The 22500-nt window shown below is 34.7% G+C and overlaps 1 protein-coding gene across 3 annotated transcripts in view; it reads left to right on the top strand.

Moving 5' to 3' along the window:
- The window catches only part of LOC106873990 (beta-1,3-galactosyl-O-glycosyl-glycoprotein beta-1,6-N-acetylglucosaminyltransferase), a 242758-nt gene that overhangs the window by 158912 nt on the left and 61346 nt on the right, over positions 1-22500 (top strand). The window contains exon 1 of one of the 3 annotated variants that reach the window (XM_089352265.1): positions 3939-4047. The exons of the other annotated variants lie outside the window; for them this stretch is intronic. The gene's annotated coding sequence lies outside the window, so the exon portion shown is untranslated. Of the gene's footprint in view, positions 1-3938; positions 4048-22500 lie in introns of those variants that run through there. 3 annotated transcript variants of the gene reach the window in all.

Raw genomic sequence — 22500 nt, forward strand, 5'->3', positions numbered from 1 at the left:
ATCGATTTTAAGATATATATATATATGGCTGTATAGTAAGAAGCTTGCTTCCCAACCACACGGTTCCGGGTTCACTCCCACTGCGCGACACCTTGACAAGTTTGTTCTACTATAGCTTCGGGCCAACACAGCTTTGTGAGTGGACTTGGTAGACGGAAACTGAAAGACGCCCGTCTTATATACAAGTCTATGTATATTTATATGTGTATCTTTGTGTCTGTGTTTGTCCCCCCAACATCGCTTGAAAACCGATGGTAGTGTGTTTATGTCCTTGTAACTTAGCGGTTGGGCAAAAGAGGCCAATAGAACAAGTATGAGACTTACAAAGAATAAGTCCTGGGGTCTGTTTCTTCGAGGCGGTGCACCTGCATGGCCGCAGTCAAATGCCGGAAATGTGTAAAAGAATGGGTGTGTGTGTGTATGTGAGAGAGAGAGAGAGAGAGAGAGAGAGAGAGAGAAATAGATACTACATATAAATTTATTGCTTACATTTTTCGTCAGTTGATTACTAATTTAATCTGTATTTCACATACATGCAGATATATAAAACCTCTTTAGTTATAAATATTTATTAGGAAGGTCTCATGTAAACTTTGAATAGAAGTATGATTCAAAATGACTGGTGTCATTGTACATAGATCAGTGCAGAGACGGCTATGCAAATTATAAGTTATTTCATCATCACGTTTTCCCAGGCTCGAGTTTATCGTGGCGCCAAAGGAAACTATTTTGTATTGGGTTGGCAACTAAGTTCCCACCGTTTTTTTTAATTATAGAATTTATTGCGTTTTTAAATTTTGGAATCTATTTTTTTTCGAGAATTCTATTTTTGAATCATTTTGGAATCTTTTTTTTTTTTTCTAGTTAATTTTTATTAAGTTTTGTTTATTTTCAGATCATTAAAATGGAATGTCAAGTTAAGAAAAACGAGAATTTTCGACACCTCTTTCTTTTAGCTTTTAATCAAGGTTCTAAGGCTGCAAAAGCTACTTCCGACATTTGTGCTGTGTATGGAGAGGATGCCATAGCTGAAAGAACCGCTCGTGATTGGTATGCCGAGTTCAAAAATGGAAATTTTTACCTCAAAGACGTACCTCGTTCTGGCCGTCCAGTTGAGTTTGATGAAGAGCGATTAAACCAACTTTTGCACGAAAATTCTCGTCAAAGGACAAAGGAACTGGCAGAGATAATGGAATGCTCCCACACTGCTATAGAGAAGCATCTTCACTCGATGGAAAAGGTTCAGAAGTATGGAGCCACAATCTCCGCTGGTTTGCTTGCTCGTCACCGCTCAACTCATGGACACAAGCAACGATTTCTTTACCGAATCGTTTCTGGCGACGAAAAATGGTGCCTGTACATCAATATGAAGCAGCGTAAGGAATGGCTTAGCCCGGATAAACAAGTGACACCGCGCGGGAAACAAGATCTTCATCCGCGTAAAACGATGTTGTACGTATGGTGATACTGGGAAGGGATTAGCCGTTACGAATTGCTTGAACGGCACCAAACGGTCAACGCGGAACTCTATGTTCAACTGATGGAACGACTCAACACGGCTATTCAAGAGAAAAGATATAATCGGCAGCATGAAGTTCTTCTGCTGCACGACAACGCTCGCCCTCATATCGTCAATATGACAAAGTAAGCCATTCAAACGCATGGCTGGGAAGTGCTGCCACACCCACCGCACTCTCCTGATTTGGCACCAACGGATTTCCACCTCTTTCGATCTCTTTCAAATGCTATGTGTGGTGTTTCGTTCAATACTGATGCAGAATTGAGAGCTTGGTTGGATCAATTTTTCTACCAACGAGGTATTGAAAATCTTGTCGAACATTGGGAAGAAGTTGTAAACAACAAGGGTGAATACATTATTGATTAATTAGTTGTTATTTTTTTTATTAAACCTTTTGAAAAATTTAAATTAAAAAACGGCGGGAACTTAGTTGCCAACCCAATACATTAGTATCAGATTAATCTATACCTTATGAGTGAAATTTGTTCAGAAGCACTTTGTGTGTATGTGTGTGTGTGTGTGTGTGTGTGTGTGTGTGTGTGTGTGTGTGTGTGTGTGTGGGTGTGTTTGTATGTGTGTGTGTGTGTGTGTGTGTGTGTGTGTGTGTTGAAAACTAATAATGAGAATAACAAACTGGAAGGCAAAGTCGAAACAGAGATGCTCTGTGAGAAATTAAAGTAGAAATTTCTTTGACATTTCGACCCTGAGCACTTCTTCTGAATACTTGTTAGTTTGTAGAAAGGAAACGTCCTTACGAATGAACGAAAATAAAAGATTGAAAGTAACAGAAAAGTATGCGTTGGTCTCAGTCAGGTCACGTTAAAAAAAATAGTGGGATGAACGTGTGTGACATAAAAAGAATGCAGTTATATTTATACATTTATACTCTTTCTAGCAGGTTGCCAGGGATTAATCTTCTCTCTTCGCTCCTTTGCGTCACATGGACACAACTCTCCTCCCCTCTTCATCTAACCTCCTCCCCTCTCCTCTCTCCCTCTCAAACGTACTTCCTCCCACCCACCTCTCCTCTCTTGCTCCTACTCCTACTTCTCTTCACTTCTACTCTCCTTCTCTCTTCTCTTCACTCCTACCCATCTTCTCCCTTCCCTCTCTCCCTTCATCGTCACCCCTCCCTCGTAACCCCAACCCCACACGATCCAACTCCACCTTCCCTATCCATCCCACTCCACCCCACCCCCATCCATTACACCCACTCCCGCAAACCCCACCTCTACCACCACACTCAGCCCACCCACATACCCCACCTCTATACATACATACATACATACATACATACATACATACATACATATATATATATATATATATATATATATATATATATATATATATATATATATATATATATATATATATATATATATCATAAAAGCACACAAGGCACCTACTTGCTAGAAAGAGGATAAATGTAAATTTTAATTTCATAGCTATCTATTTCTATTTAAGGCTTGCAACCACCTATATTATTGTTGCTGGTATCAACTATTTAGATTTACCACAGATAATAACAATAACAATATCTATATAAATATTCACTTCTGAATATTTGTCCCTTATATATATTATGCTATTGCATGCTTAGGGTGTGGTAATCATTATATTGACCAAACAGGAATATTACTCCGTCGAAGAACCACTCTCCACAAAGAACAAATCCGCCACCCACAATACAGACAGATACAGGTCAGTGAACACATAGAAAGGTGTGCTAGGAACCTTAATCCTAATTTCTCCTTTTCTATCGATGTTCACAGTACACCCCAGTACAACAAAGAATGAATAAAGAGGCAACTTTCATCAATAAATATCTTCCCGTGTGCTATTAAAACGTATGTGTGCGCGTCAGTGTGTTTATTTCAGTGTAAGTGAATAAATACTTCATTTATCCGTGTTCAGATGTGCGTTTTGGAGCCTGCACGCCTCGTTTAGGCCCACCTCCCATATATGAATGTGTGCGCGCGTGTGCATCGAAGAGTAGTATAAAAATCGGGTAGAAAGTCTAACTATCTGCGATTTACTAAGTGTTAAAATTTACGTTTACTCTTTATTACTCTCACATTCAGAAATGCATTGAACCAAAGACCTTTTACCAACGACGTTATTGTTCTCAAATTGCCTTCTGAAATAAATAATTAAAATTTATTAAGAAATACATACATATATACATACATGTATTACATACATATATATATATATATATATATATATATATATATATATATATATATATATATATATATATATATATATATATATATATATATATATACATGTATTACACACACACACACACACACACACACACACACGCATATATATATATATATATATATATATATAAATTTAACGATCTGTTAAATTAAATACACTTGATAAATATCAGTACATTTACTTATAGGAGCAATAAGAAGGAAATGCATTCATTTACTGAAGAAGTAGGATTAAACTTTATGGATGCAAGTGTGACTGTATTGTTAAGAAGCTCTCTTCACAACTATGTGATTCAGGTAGGATCCTTCTCTGCACCTTGCTCAAGTATCTTCTACCATAACCTCTTTTTGACCAAAGTTTTTTTAGTGAAATTTTCGTAAGCGGAACCTTCAGAGAGGCCTTTCCTGTTAAGTGGTAGATTTGCAAGCGTTTAAACTTGGTTTTCCGTCTGAAGTTATCTTTCAATTTTTCTCTTACTAGTCACCACGACTGCGAAATAGGTCATGATCTCATTGTTCTTCTTTCTCTGACTAAGCTATGCAAAGCGGTTCTCTTTCTCTCTCTTTCATAAACAACACCTGCTAAGAAGTTTAATTGCTGAAATGTCGTTCAGTAAACAAATGCAAGAAAGAAGACCAGTGAATAAGCCGGTTGATAAATGGAAGTGTCTGCTAGATGATACATGCCAATCTACACGTTTGCTTATAGCAGATGAGTTTACTGGCATTTAACTAAGCAATATCGGTTGATACCTGTTTTGTTAAGTAGGTTTGCATGTGTTTGAAAGTTTGTGTACACACATCATTATCATTGTTGTTGTTGCTGTTGTGTTGAAACCTAGGTCGGCTTCAAACGCATAAGCCTATTATCAAAAGCGTTCTTCCTATGACCTACAGCTCTTGCTTGAAAGTATATTTACATAACTAGAAATACATTATTATTATTCTCGAACGTTAAATTAGTGTACCTACTTGTTCCTTCACCTGTCTTTGTCTTTCCTGCAAATTTGAACTGATACACACACACACACACACACACACACACACACACACACACACACTCACACACTCACACACACACACACACACACTCACACACACACACACACACACACACACACACACACACTCACACACACACACACACACACACACACACACATATACAGAGTGCAATGGGTAAATTGTCGTTATTGTATATTTTTTATTTCCCGCATGCGCATTGATTGTTTCTAATTTTGTCGACGACACACTATAGTAAGGTCAGTTGGGTACCGTCTGTGAGAAAAACAGCACCAAGAAACAATTCACACTGCTAGAAATTTGGAAACGACATGCTGTACTGCTTGGCATTCGTGCCGGAAACTCCAATGCGAACATTTCAGAGTGTATAGGTGTCAATCTGAAGATAGTGTAGAGGATTCGGAAAGAGTTGGATGAGTCTAATAGTGATTACAGAGATACGGTAGCTCGGAAAACTCACTCTGATCGTTCTGATAAGTAGAGAACTGCTGAATTTGTTGGTGAGATCCCTCCAAGTGAATCAGGTCCATCACCAGAGACATGAGAGTGTCTGAGTTTCTTATCAGTTTCTTATTGTATTCGTCGTACAAGATGAGAAAGGGCCAATTATTATTCCAAGCCATCAAGGACAAGAGGAAAGACCGCGCTACGAAGCTTTTAAACAAACTCAAGCATCCCCTCCAACCGAGTATACTTTGGTTTTTCTCAGACAAGAAAAATTTCTACCGGGATCAGATGGTCAACACACAGAACAACCTTTGACTTGCCATGTCCCCAAAACATGTACCGAGAGTGATAAAAATCAAAATCCAGTCAACATCATGGTGTTTGGAGTGATCACTAGTGATGGCGACGTTATGCCTCCATTCATCTTCCCACATGGCCTCATCAAGTGCCTGGATGAGGTAGTGCTGCCCTTGGCCAAGAGGGTGGCTACTGGAAGACCCTATGTTTGGCGTCAGGACTCTGCACCATGCCACACAAGCAGGAGAGTCCAGTTATAACCGTCTGATAATTTCTGTGACCACATCACCCATAACATCTGGCTACTTAACTGCCCAAACTGCTGCCCTCTTGATTATGTGTGAGGCGCAGTTGAGTGAGAGACCAATAGAACGCCTTGTAACAGCAAAGATGATCCGAAGGCAAGGATTATGGCAGCATTCAGCAACTTAAACAAGGAGACCGTCCTGGAGAGTTGCGGAAGATTCCGAAGTCATCTAGAAGCCGTGGTCGAAGTCAATGGCGATTTATTGAATATGTTTATTCTTTAGTATTTCAAGATATTTTTATATAATTTTGACAAATTTATGTTAAAATGTGTTGTCAGTGTTATTATCATTTTTGCATAATTGAAACGAAAATTTATTCACCACAGCCTGCATATATATATATATATATATATATATATATATATATATATATATGTATGTATATATGTATATGTATGTATATATATATATATATATATATATATATATATATATATATATATATATATATATATATATATATATATATATATATATATATTTATATGTGTGTATATATATATATATGTGTGTATGTATGTATATGTATGTATATATATATGTGTATGTATATGTATATATGCATGTATATATATATATGTATATGTATGTATATGTATATATATGTACATGTATATATGTGTATGTGTATATATATATATATATATATGTTTGTGTGTGTGTATTTATGTACACACACTCATATATGAAGATCGGAATAATGGACAAATCAATCCATTGGTTAGTGTGGAGGGGTGCGTGTGTGTGAGACAGAGAGTGTGTGTGAGACAGAGAGTGTGTGTGTCTGCATGTACGTGTGTGTGTGCTTGTTTGCTTATCAGTATCATATCAGTGTTGTATATCAGAGAAGACAATACGGAACATAGCGACTGGATGAATATCCGTCGGTAATATATCTATCAGAGCGAAATAAGTGCTGGGCTCGATATGATTGACTAAAGCACTTTTAAGTTGTACTTCAGCATGACTAAAAATAGCAGCATGACTGAATAAAAGAATTATGTGTGTGATTATGCGCATGCACGCTTGCATATGCATGTGCGTGAGTGCGTGCGTACGCACGCGTACGACGTGCATGTCTGTGCTTGTATTTTCATAGTGAGTATAGAGAAGTGTGGAGACTAGCGTGTCAGAGGTGAAAGACGTAGTCAAGCAGATATAACTAATTGACTGAGGGAGAAAAAAAGATTACTCTCGACTACGTTCTTGTTAATGAATGATTAAACTTACTGTAGTCTTGGTGTGACAATACAGCATATGTCCAGAACAAGTGGACGTATTATGTAGACAGGGTCAATGATTTCCTGTCCATAGTATTTTTCAACATATTGCATGAGTAAAACGGGTGCGTGTGAATGCGAGAGAAAGAAATGATGAAAACCATCAGTCATTAAGATATTTTAGTCAGAGAAGGAAGTAGAGAACAGGATACATAAATAGAAGTATAGATAGACAAGAGAAAATGAAACAAGTTGTTTAACCACATGTCAACTCTTATAAGCAAGCCTATGAAAATTATCCGGGTGTAATATTCCTCTCTTTTTTTTTATAGAGATTAGGCATACATTATCCAGTGTATACTTTTTCATATATTTTAGTAACTTTTTAAGGCGTCAGGAAAATTTTGAAGAATATCTGGCTCCTGTTTCTAGCATGACGAGCAAACCCATTGAAGCTTTCCTTTTGGCTTGCATATATAGAGTATATATATATAATCAGAGGCGACTCCAGGTCATCAACGTCACTCAGGCTCATCAGAGATTTCACGTAAGACACGTATAAAAGAAGATAAGAGACGTAATGCACACCACACGGATAATTTAACAGTAAGCAAGTTTGCTGCTTCTAACGAAGGAATGCCTCACGTTTTACCGCAATATTTCTAGCCCCAAATGGCTTATATTTTATATCTAGCACTGTCTTTCTCCATTTCTAAGTTAAGGGTAAAAATAAGGCAACCATGCAAAACACAACTGATCTTTACACACGCACAGAATAACAGCAATCGAATAATGAAAGCGGAGTGCACATCAGACATCAGCGATCTGACTGACGCCTGTACTCTTGACAAGATATGTCAGTTAGTCTTTACATCTTACAAGGTTCATTCGTATTAGCCCGAGTTACTACTGTATAACAGCAATCAAATAAGGAAAGCAGAGTACTCAACAAACATCACCGATCTGACAGTAGCCTGTACTCTTGGCAAAAGATGTCAGTTAGTCCTTTTAACCTACCCGGCTCGTTCATATCAGTCCGAGTTGCTAGATAAATTTTCGTTCCTTTAAGAATACTGTAGAATGGAAACTTTTCATAGATTGGAATTTAAATCCTAACCACTATAGAAATTTATTATTTCAAGAAAACACTGAATTTTAATTACTTTTAATTTTTACGATTATAGATAACAACTCGAGCTATAAATTCTGAGACAGAGTGAGGCGCGTGTGAACGATGTCGAGATAACGTCTGCGACGAATGATATTTTTGAAACAGGGCGCCTCAAAGACGACCGCAAGACGCTGAAGGAAAATAAATGAACTGCATCCAGGCTCAATAAAGGTAGTCCGAGTTATTGGCTGCAATTACATACTTGAAGTCAGTGCTGGCAGAATTTAAATCGGCTTGCAAATACACATTCACTTTATTAAATTTATACTTGGGCTAAACCCGAACAGCCCGAGTGCCAGAATCGCCACTGATACATATGTATGTATATATATATATATATATATTCTCCAATATATAGAACAACATGAATATTACACCTGGAGATTGTTCATAGGTTTGCTTATAAGATTTCATCTGTCATTAAACATATGCATGTATATTTATATGCAAATGCAGGTGTATGTGTATGAAGGTATATATATATATATATATATATATATATGTGTGTGTGTGTGTGTGTGTGTGTGTGTGTGTGTGTGTGTGTGTGTGTATGTGTGTGTGTGTGTGTGTGTGTGTATAATATTAGGAAATACAATTCCAAAACTTACAGAGAAAATTCAATTTAGCAATTCTAAATCAAATTTCCCAATATATAATACATATATAATTTAGAGAAAAACCAACTATTAACAAATTCAACAATCCAAAATGTCATTCAAAACATCTAGAAAAACAAATATAACACAAAAACCCTATTTAAAAAATCAATAAATTACGCAATCAATAAATAGCAAACAACATTAAAAGACTATGCGCGTTTCGTGGCTATATTTAAAATAAATTCGATCTAAAACTATAGTCACTCTTCAGGTCTAAAATAAATCATAAGAATAATAAAATAATAATAATAAAATCAATGTACGTATCTAAACTTATAATAGAATATCAAATGAATATAGAATAATACTTATTTTAACAATAAATAATCGAAAAATATTTAACAACATTACTTAAAATAAAAACATAACTTATCTTATCGAAGAATTTCTGTTAAACTAAAATTTCAAACGTAATACGAAGAACTTAGCGTTTATAAGAAATATATAGCGTGAAAATATGGCGTAAATATAAGAATTATAGAATAAATAGATAAAATATGTATTTAAACTGTTAGGTTTTAAACTGTTATGTTTTATTATTATAAAAAATATAGGAATCATTTATATTATCATCTTTTATATTATAATTATATTTAGAATTATTAAAGAATTTTATATTATTATTATATCCCGTCTCCCGCAGGGCTTTATTATAATAAAGTGCGTGTTTTTGGAAAATCTCAATATTTGAAGAAAGCAACGATATACTTTTACCTATATTATCTGTTAACGATTTCTTAATTGAGGGTGGGTGATTACTATTAGCATTAATATATCTAAGGTTTCCATTAATTTTATGGAATGGTCGGGTTTTACCTGTTATTTAATTAAAATTAGCATCTAAGTAATTAACATTATAGTTCTCATTATATATAGTAATATTTAATCAATTTCTTTTAAAAATCTATATAGTTTCTTATATAATTCTAATGTTCTATTGGTGCAATTCTTAGTTATTAATAAAAGGTCATCCCTGGATAAACCACCCTCCAACTTAAAATTTTCTAATTGAAGTTCCGATAATAAATAAATACGTACTAAATTAGTTGCCTGTGCAGAATCATGTGCCCCAGAGGTATATCAAAATAGTCCCTAGTATCCTTCCTAGCCCACAATTTATTATTATATCTAATCAACGATATCCTAGCCGTTTTAACTACATTAATTTCATCATAAGTCATTCCTATCTTATTCATTGCATAAATTAAGGCCTTATTAAGTACAATCTCATTAATAGAAGAAGAAGAATTATCAATATTTATTTGAATGAATTTATATCTATTTTTATCTTTAATATTATTAAACCATTTTAAAGTATCATTAGTACTAGTTCAAAGTTTAAGGTAATTAATTTCATTTAATCTATTAATATATTTATCTAAAATTATCTTAATTTACCTAGATCTGATTTACATGGACAAATAAGTCTAACTTTTGGGTCAGAATAAAAATTATCCTTATGGTCTTTTAAAGTAATTCTAGGGTGCATAGGTACATAAGGTTCAGTTTTATTATCTAAGTCATATTTCAACACGATTAAATTAGAGGCCTTATTCATATTATAAAGAGTATTTTCTGGAACAATTTTATATTTTTTATTTATTTATTTCTCTAATAGGTTATCATATAATTTAACATCTAGTTTATACAGGTTCCTAGTTCTATCTGATTGTACTATAATTCCTTCCATATTTCGCATTTCTTTTATTCTAATAGCTAGATTTCTTAAATATTCATTATGTCTATTTGGGTATTTATGAAATTTAATATTTTTCACCCCCTTCCAAATATTATCCTCTAAAAGCTGTATATCCCTATTATACGGGGGTTCCTTTCTAGATTTAAATTTTGAATTGATATGATTAGTATTCTCTACATCTTTAATATTAGATATGTTACAGCTATTGTAGTAGACTTTCCATTTAATCCTATTAATAAAATCTTTAATATTATTAATAAATTTCAAAATATATTCTTTTCTAGATGGTATAGGAATATCCTTCAAAGATGAATTCCAAAATTCCGGTTCTATAAAATTGAGAGTTAAATACAATCGGTAAAGGTTTTAGTTCAAAAAATCAACACTAGGACTTATTCTTTGTAAGCCTAGTACTTATTCTATCAGTGTCCTTTGCCGGACCGCTAGGTTACGGAGACGTAAACACATGAACCTCGGTTGTCAAGCGATGTCTGTGTCGGTGGGACAAACATAAACACACACACACACACACACACACACACACACACACACACACACACACACACACATACACACACGCATGTATACATAGAACAAGTAGTGAAGGATTATCAAGCCGGGCAAAATATTTCATAAGCACTCTGTTGCACACAAGGCTAACAATATTATTTAGAGTAGTGAAGAATTCCAAGTAATCTTTTGGCAGGGTCCAAAGTTATGGTTCATGACAATTCTATATTGTAAGTCTGTGGATGGGCTTCAGATTGGTTTTTACAGAGTGATATATAATAGACAAGTTCAAATGATGGTCATTACATATGATTCCTTTATTATAGCAAATTTTGCTTACAACTGTTTTCAGTCCTCATTATAGATACGAGTAGATTTACTCAACTGATCTATTTACCTCAGTTGATCATTAGACCAATTGAGTAAACCTATTTATGATGACTACTGGAAACATTTGTAAGCATACAAACAGCTGTATGCATACACACGCGCATATGTATATGCATACATATATACATATATATAAAAGCAAATGCATGCATACACGCATACATACATACATACATACATACATAGCGATGTGGACCGCCTATACCTAAAACGAAATAAAGGAGGGAGGGGCCTAACATCAATTCAGACTGCCTTTGAATGCTGTGTCATATCTCTTCGACATCATCTCATAACCACTAAGTGTCGAAGTGCACCCCTTGATGAAGTCTGCAGACATGAGGTAAATACCATCACGAGATTGGGAAGGCAACTACTTGACAAGCATTCCTTATTCGACAACCCTGAACTCTTACCCAAAGAAATTGCAAGACTCTACCGTAATATAACATCAGAGGAGAGGATGAATGTATTCCAACAGAAGACCATGCATGGATACGTTAACAGAAAGCTCCAGGGTAATAACAACATTGACAACCAGAGCAGTCTATCGTGGACAAACAATCGGGTCACCAACTCTCACTTTGAAGGGTATGCCTTTGCTATCCAAGAATAAGAAATAGCAACCAAATTCCTAATAAACAAACGGGACAGAGAGGCGGGCAAAGCGCCACAATGTAATAACCGATGCAGACTCTGTGGAATCAGTATCGAAGATATCACCCACATCATCAGCAGCTGTCCAAAAATGTCATCACGGTATTACCTACCTATGAGACATGATGTTGTGACCAAGACACTGTACAATGAAATCCACCGACAGGATAACCCCGGGGCTAAGGAGATGAAAACCCATAATGAGGTAGAGGCCATTACCACTCATAATATGAAAGAGTATTGGTAGAATGTCCCAATAAAAACCTCAATAAAATGCAGACATAATAGACCGGATATAGTAATCTGGGACAGAGACGATAAACTATGTACAGTAGTAGAAATCAGCTGTCCTGCTTAGAGTAAAAGAGAACAACTACACCGAGCTACTGAGAAATTTGCAGATATTCCACCCAGACTACAAGTTCAGATTCATACCTATGATTGTTGGGGCATTGGGATATGTAACGAACTGCCTCAACAAAAACCAGGAAAAACTTAGGGTTCTCAAGACCTGAAAGAAAAAGGCTGATTAGAAGACTACAGATTCAAGCCATCAATGGAACTGTAAAGATATATGTAAAACTTTCCAAAAGTTTAGCACATAAATACATATGCATGCATCCAGACATGAAAATATATACATAAAAACGCATCCATAAAACAAACATACATATCTGCGCATAAATACATATGCACACGCCTAGACATGAAAATATATACATAGAAACGCATCCATAAAACAAACATACAAATCTGCGCATAAATACATATGCACACGCCTAGACATGAAAATATATACATAGAAACGCATCCATAAAACAAACATACAAATCTGCGCATAAATACATATGCCCACGCCTAGACATGAAAATATATACATAGAAACGCATCCATAAAACAAACATACAAATCTGCGCATACACTAACACCAAATACTGCACACATACACATATGCACAAATACATAGATGATATTGATAAAAGTTCTAATGAAGGAGCCTTGAATCTATTTTAGAGTCCGGCTCTTTCTCTATGGACAAGAAATACAGAAATGAAACTGATTGATAACATACATACATATATACATTAAATATATAAAATTAAATTCAGTCGCCACATCAAAGTGGCTGTTCCGTGTTACTACTAGTTTAACCTCAGGCAAATCTTCCACCCAACTGGTTATCGGTGCGATACTGCACTCTCTATATACAATATGTACTGCTAGCAGGGGGACAAAACAACCATCGGACACTGATTTGCAACAAGTATAGTAACATGGAACAGCCACTTTTATGTAGCGACTGACTTTTAGTATAGTCGCTATACCTTTAGTATAGTTACAATATTATAACTCGTAAGTTATCTCATCATTTCGCATTTGTCTTGCTGCTATATGTTGGTTCCCTGACGATGAATATATATGGAATTCCAGCAGCTCTTACTTCTTTGGAGTAGAGCACACATATATTTTGAAACATGTGTAGGAATTAAAGGAACTTTTATTTATATGCGTTTCGCTTCATTTATTGTTACTATTCATATCTACTCAAAATGCATCACTTCAACTTGGTATCTCTACCTATAAAACAGGTGTGATATCCTGGTTTTTTGTGTAATTTTTGCTACCCAGGGTAACTATTAACATATTTACATTGTCAAAGGTTTTTTTTAAAACTGAGATAATATTAATATATACATAAACTTATATATATATATATATATATATATATATACATACTTATATATATGTATACACTTATATATATATATACTTATATATATAGATTCTCTTATATATATATATATATATATATATATATATATATATATGTATATATATACTTATATATATATATATATATATATATATATATATATATATATATATATATATATATATATATATATATATATATATATTTGTTCATATGATGATATCTCCACAATGTGTTGATGATGAGAAAAAAATGTAATCGTTACCAATATAGCAAGAGGCGATGTTTTGGTGTTTACCTTTTGTTCTTTACCTTTTTTCCCTGAAGATGTGTAAGGCAATTTATATGTTTGACTTGAATTTGACAGTTAAATATAGCCTGAAACAGAAATGTTGACATAGGAATAAATTTCAATAATAATGGATATTAGCGTCAAAACTCTCCTTTAAATTTAAAATTTGGGATATATATATATATATATATATATATATATATACTTATATATAGTAAATGAACGACAGAAGAAGGAATATACGAGAATTTATTATTAATCACAACAATTGTTTCGACACATTTAACATCAATACCTCTTGGATGGGACACTCAACAACTAATTCAGGAGCATCCGGTGGTGCAGATGTATCTCGTCGGCTGATAGATAAATACAACTCGTCAAAATGGCTGTTCTGCAATATAACTTAGCGTCTTGTAGAGAGAAAAGCAGCCAGATGGAGGAAACATCTTCATTTATATAGATCAAAAATAAAATCGCAGATGGCAAAAAGAGAAACGAACACCCAATCCAGTGAGAAAAGTATTAAAAATAACCGTTAACAGATATGGATGTATAAATACCCTTGGGCAAGCTGTATGGTGAGAGTACATTCACTCATACAAGCATCCGCAAAAATGTGAGCATACGCACGCGTGAGGTTTTGTGCACTTATGATCAGAAAGCGAGTTATCTACTTACCGCGACTCCACTTACTGTGTTGTTACCGTGCGAGTTGTAGTATTTCATAAGTATTTCTACTACTAAAAATTGGTCGTAGTTGGTTTTTATCAATGCGGTTTACATCTCGTTGGTTGGTATATAGATGCAAATGCTCACTGGATCTAGTAGGTAGGTTATTGAACATTCACCGCATTGTGCTATTGTTTATGCGATGCATAAACTGCTCTAAATTAGCAGAGTTGGCGTGGAATACATTCACGGTGTGTCGATTAAAAATAGCATGACACTGATTAGATTTAGGAAGACACTTATCCAAAGGAGCAAAAGATTTTCCAGCGATCTTGGTTGAAACATGCAAACCAAAATCGTTGTCTGTAGTTCATTTTTCTAACGTCCTGTACACTGATATGCATCTATATACACATGTAGATGTAAGTATGTACATATATGTGGGTATACATGCATAAATATTCTTTGTATTATATATATATATATATATATATATATATATATATATATATATATATATATAGGAATCAGAATGTCCGCTGGTTCAACCCGATTTTGGTTTGCATGTTTCAACCAAGATCGCTGGAAAATCTTTTGCTCCTTTGGATAAGTGTCTTCCTAAATCTAATCATTTCACTTAGACTTTCTAGATTATCTGCTAATGTTGATATCTTCAACGATAAAGCCGAATTTCATAACTCTGCCTCACTTAAAGCAGGCTATAAAGGGAAAATTACCTATATTAACCCTATTGACATTGATTCTGCCTGTGTTGATCAAGAAATGAAAACACATCATAACGGTAATAACGATATAAATTTTAGTTCGAATAACAATACTAAATCGAAAAATTTGATTTTGCAACGTAACTGAGATAGCCATTTTTTATATCCCTTTATATGCAATAAAAATAAGTCTAGAACTTTTAAAGATAATTACCCTAATAACAAGGTATGTCCTAGTAAAACTGTTTGGTTGGTAATTCTATATGGTAAGCAGATCAAGTCCAACATCCTTTACCAGTTTCCGGAAGCTATAGATGAGAATTTTCAAAAAAATTCCAGATACCATACCATTTTCAATTCACACCGAAATAGGATAGGGTTTTCAAACACCCAAAACTTTTCACAAATCATCTCTTCGCATAACAATTTGTTAAATACAAATCCACTTAATGAAAATAATAACATTGATATTATTAACGCTAACCATTCTTTGAACAATAATAACAACAACATTAATATTTCTGATATAAATTCGAATCGTATTCGTTTCCTTGGCAGTAATTCTAAGTCGAGGAACTCTGTTTATTAATGCAAAATTATTTCCGGTTCTTATGTCATTTTCATATATATAGGTAGCTCATCGTCTCAGTTGTTGAAACGAATATCTAACCATCACTCAACATTTAGATATATCAATAAGCGCTACAATACTGGGCTTAGTAAATTAATTTGGTCTCTAAAGGAATATAATAAACAATTCAATTTGGAATGGAAAATTCTATCTAGATTCTTCCTATATGACAAAGGTAAATCTTTTTTATCCGCTCTGAAATGAAAAACAATTTCTCATCATTTTCTCGGAGAATACTCTTGTAAACACGTTTAAAGAAAGCGTTTATCGTTGTAAACTTTAGCAAAGACATACCTTTAGTTCCTATAAGTAATTTCTACCAATCTATAAAATTCGACCTTTAACTGCCTTCTTATATTTCATTTCCCCTACATATATCTATTTCCACGCTTTTAAGCTTTATTCCCATTCATCTATCTCACTATAATTTTCCACTCTTAATTTTCTGTTAATTTCTTTCTTTCTCATCCTCCACTAAATTACCTTTGGCGTTAAATTTATTATTCAGCATATACGACGTGATCATATTCAGTTAAAATGGCTTGCTAATGCGTTTTGTTTCACTTTCTTTCCTTGACGAGATGGTTGCATTTTTTTTACATCATTTTTGTTCCCTCTGGAATAATATCAGTGTTTTCTTTGAAACATATATTGGAAGTATAAATGATTTGAATAACACCTGCATTTGAGTCCATTTCTTAATTTATCTATGTTATACAAAAACATTTCACTCAACACTGGAATTTCTACCTTTATAAGTAGGCTGTAATATATTTGGCACTTAAGTGAAATTTTGCTAGCCTGGTAACCATTTATCTATTTTTTCCGTGTTATTTAAACACGTTAAAAACATACACATACACTTATATACTTATATATATATATACTTAGATATATATATATATGTCTATATTTATGTATACTTATATATACTTATATATATATATATATATATATATATATATATATATATATATATATATATATATATACTTATATATATATATATATATATGTATATATATATATATATATATATATATATATATATATATATATATATATATATATATATATATATACTTATATATACTTATATATATATAGATATATATACTTATATATATACATATATATACTTATATATATACTTTATATATATGTTTATATATACTTGCATATGAATATATTAATATATGTATATACTTTGTATATATATGTTTATATATACTTATATACTTTATTTATGTGGAGGCGCAATGGCCCAGTGGTTAGGGCAGCGGACTTGCAGTCATAGGATCGCGGTTTCGATTCACAGACCGGGCGTTGTGAGTGTTTGTTGAGCAAAAACACCTAAAGCACCACGAGGCTCCTGCAGGGGATAGTGGCGAACCCTGCTGTACTCTTCCACCGCAACTTTCTCTCACTCTTACTTCCTGTTTCTGTTGTGCCTGTAATTCAAAGAGTCAGCCTTGTCACACTGTGTCATGCTGAATATCCCCGAGAACTACGTTAAGGGTACACGTGTCTGTGGAATGCTCAGCCACTTGCACGTTAATTTCACGAGCAGGCTGTTCCGTTGATCGGATCAACTGGAACCCTCGACGTCGAAAGCGACGGAGTGCCAACAACAACAACGAACTTTATGTATATATATATATATATATATATATATATATATATATACTTATATCTCTTCCGATGGTCGTCCCTTGTCGTGGTAGAAGAGCTTGTGTGTTCCAATGAGAGTGATATATTGTCTGGAGTCTTAGACTCCTGTAGGGCTACCCATGGCGGCGAGGTCGAGGATAAAGTTCCAGACTAAACACGATCAAACATCAACATCAAGATCCCAAAGGTGGAAAAAGCAGAGAAGGGCTATCTCAAGCCCCCAAAGATTGACTCCGGTGGAAGAGGTCAACGTTGGCTGGCAGGCTTAACAAAGGCGGATAGACCCCGGAAACTCTCTGCACCCAGCCTCATCAAGACTTCACGTCTCAATTTTTGACCCAGTTCCTGGCCAAGTGCGTGCGTGTGGCCGTCGCGCAGCCACGACCACTGCAAACCATTTACTGAGAGAATGACTTCGTCTTTCTAATGTGTCTCAAAAAGCAGATTCCACCCTCAAGGAGAAGCCCTTAGAAAAGGTGGGGTAAACAACGGACACGGCAACCCAATTTGGCCTGCATACCACGGCTGTCAGACCTCCCACTTAGCGGTCGGAACTCTACTAAATCCTCTGTTTCACAACTTCTCACTTTCGGGGCCTGAAACATCCGCACTCTCCAGGACAAGAGTGACATTAATTGACCAGAGTGACGTACAGCCCTCGTCTACAAGGAACTTGCCCGCTTCATCATCGACGTAGCCTTGAGCGAGACTAAATTTCCTGGAGAAGGCAGTCTCAGGGACGCTGGTACCAAATACACCATCTTTTGGAAGGGAAGAATCCTAATGAACAACGCATCCATGAAGTTGGCCTTGCCATCAAAACGCAAGTCGTGAACCAACACAGACTCGTTCCAACTGCCGTCAGTGAGCGCCAATGACGGTTCGGATCCCACTCATTCGGGAAAGGTTCCTTACGCTGATCTCTGTGTATGACCCTTGCCTCACATCTAAAGACGACGTCAAGGCTTCGTTCTACAACCTGCTGGACAGCACCATCCAGACATCCTTACGGGAACAGATTGTCATGGGTAGAACAGCCTGGAGGACTGGTATCTGCAATGGAGCCAGCTCCTTCGAGCAGAACAGACAACAAAATAAGAAGGTAAAATGCAGAAGAAAGGAGCTTCTTAAATAACTTCGACGTGCACCAACCATCCCGTGCGAGTTCTGCCAACAACTCCTTCGCCAACGACTTGGACTCCAAAGTCACTTTTGGTACAAACATAAGCCGAGCAGACTGGATGGAAACTAACATATCCAATGCTCGGATAAGAGCTGGACTTCACGGTACTTCATACATATGTGTATATATATATATGTGTAGATATATATGTATATATACACACACACAAACACACACGCACACACACACGCACACACACACACACACACACACACACACACACACACACATATATATATATATTATATGTATTTATTTTCTCCTAATCAATAAATAACTCGGACAAAATAAATTGGTTAATAGATACCAGGGTAGCAAAGATCACAAAATAACTGTGGTGTAACTCCTGTTTATGAGGTAGAAACTCCTTGATATTTTGGGTACTTGAGTATATATAAATTTAATGAATGGAGTAAAACGCATGTTAACTGCATACTTTTATTTCCAACATATGTTTCGAAGATTACAAATTATACCTTCCATAGGAATCGGCGATGTTAAAAATGTAATCTTCTCTTCAGGGAAATGCATTGGAACCAGCTTAAACGTAAGACATTTTAACCGAATATGAGAACTATAATTGGAGAAGGTTATTACGTAATTTATTTGAAAAAGCTGTTTGTACTTATGTGTATATATGTATGTATGCATATATGTATTTATTCGAGTACATGTATGTTTGTGTGTGAGTATGTATGTGTGTATATATGCGCGTATACATGAGTATATATGATTATATACATTTATCTCAGCATTTTTTGTAGAAATACAAGATTAACTCCCCTTTACGATCACATTATTTGCATAACATTCCTCTCCAATTTTTATCGGATTTAAATCATCTTATTATCTCCCAACTTTACACTCTGAATTTTCTCTCTTTTTTTTCTTTTTTTCTTTCCTTCTTTTCTTCCCTTCTTGTCCAACGTACTGTCTGGTAGCGTCCTAATCTCCAACGGCTTTTTCAAATAAATTACGTAATAACCTTCTCCAATTATAGTTCTCATATTCGGTTAAAATGTCTTACGTTTAAGCTGGTTCCCATGCATTTCCCTGAAGAGAAGATTACATTTTTAACATCGCCGATTCCTATGGAAGGTATAATTTGTAATCTTCGAAACATATGTTCAGGTCGTTTAGGCAATGCTGGTGGTATATTTTCCACATAATACAGATGATGTACCGCTCGTGGCGGCGCTGGAGAGAGTAGAGCTTCAATGCATTAAGGCGGTCCCAGTAATCAAGATCAGTCATGCCTTCAATTCTTTTAGTGAGTGCCCTCTGGGGTGAGTAAATCCTCGAGATGTTTTGTTTTGTATGGGGAGACCACAAGTGTCTGCAGTATTCGAGGTGTAGCCGTACAAAGGAGGAGAAAAGTGGAATGATGACACCTTGTTCTCTGGACTGGAAGGTTCTTAAGATCCAGGAGCTCATCCTACGAGCTATATTGACCTTATTGTTGAGGTGGGCACTCCAATTGAGATTGTTGTCAACAATTACACCCAGATCTCTGATATTATTGGATGCCGTGAGTGGATCCTCTGAAAAAAGAGAGTATGGCTGTTTTAGAATAGACTTTCTTTCAAAATGCATCAGCTCAAATATATATATATATATATTCTAGGTGACGTACCCCGAAATTCCCGGAAAAGAGTGGCTTATCCCTTGATTCCATTCTCATAATTGTTTCGCTAATCCAATAACAACAATATACAGTATCTAGCTTTTGCGCATTTACAGAGAATACCGAACTGTCTTATACAGGATCTTGTTTTAGGAATTCCTAATAAGTTATGAATATACAAATTATGAAGTCAGTTATGTAATAACATGAAATTAGTTACCCGATAGTATGAATTCAAATAAAATAGCCCCGAAAAGGGCTTTAATGCGTTCCCAGAGTATATAGAACTTAGGAGGAAATACTAATGAGGTATGTATACTAAAATCGTGAAGCATGTTACGTGATAACAGGCTAATCAGATATTAGATAATAAGAATTCATAGTAAATAACTCTGAAAAGAGCTTTTGTGCGTTTCCAGAGATTATTACCCGCAGCTGCGCTAGTGCTGGTATATTCTTGATTATGGCACTAACCAAAATAAGTGGATCTATTGTTTAGGAAAATACTATTTACTTGTTTAAGGGTTGTACTGGACAAATTACGGAAATAACTCTAACAGTTCAAATACTAAGAAATAAGCATACTCAATTTGATTTATACCAAATAATTTAGGAAAATGTCTGGGTTATCTCCCTTGGCTATAAAGATCTCCTCCAGGGTCGAATGGGTTATTTCCCTTGGCTGTTAAAAGAAAATATATTATATATATAAGGATCCCTTCCAGGGGCCTTATCTATTTTTCAACAATTTGAATATTCCGTGATGTTTCCAGACATGAGTTCTACTCACGTGTCAAGATTCATCAGAATCGATAAAACGATGTAGGAGGGGTTAGCTAACAACTCCACAAACACACACACAGACAGAATTTCCTACATATGTAGTAGATATATATATACACACACATATACACATATATATTTATATGTATATATATATATACACACACACATATATATATACATATATATGCACTTCTATATACATAAATATATATATACTTATGTATATATATATATATATATATATATATATATATATATATATATATATATATATATATATATATACATACTCTTTTTTTACTCTTTTTATTTGTTTCAGTCATTTCACTGCGGCCATGCTGGAGCACCGCCTTTAGTCGAGCAAATCGACCCCAGGACTTATTCTTTGTAAGCCTAGTACTTATTCTATCGGTCTCTTTTGCCGAACCGCTAAGTAACAGGGACGTAAACACACCAGTATCGGTTGTCAAGCGATGTTGGGGAGACAAACACAGACACACAAACTCACACACACACACACACACACACACACACACATATATATATATATATACATATATATGACGGTCTTCTTTCAGTTTCCGTCTACCAAATCCACTCACAAGACTTTGGTCGGCCCGAAGCTATGGTAGAAGACACTTACCCAAAGTGCCACGCAGTGGGACTGAACCCAGAACCATGTGGTTGGTAAGCAAGCTACTTACTACACAGCCACTCCATATATATATATGTATATATATATATATATATATATATATATATATATATATATATATATATATATATATATATATATATATATATATATATATATATATATATATATATATATATATATATATATATATAGTTATAAAAAATCTAGATTCAAGATGAATATGCTACTTCAGTTTAGGCACTAGAATTAAGTATGCTACTATTCATACATCCAAAATAAGGTGATTAAAATCAAAATAAGCAACAAGGATATTCAAAGTTGATGCAGTACGATCGTTTCATGCAACTGCATTTATTTAAGCAATGTGAACATTACATTGAATGTAAAATGCAGAGCAATCCCCAGCTGCACAAAAA

Source organism: Octopus bimaculoides, chromosome 5 (genome assembly GCF_046866305.1).
Source record: "Octopus bimaculoides isolate indiv1 chromosome 5, ASM4686630v1, whole genome shotgun sequence".
Lineage (NCBI taxonomy): Eukaryota > Metazoa > Mollusca > Cephalopoda > Octopoda > Octopodidae > Octopus > Octopus bimaculoides.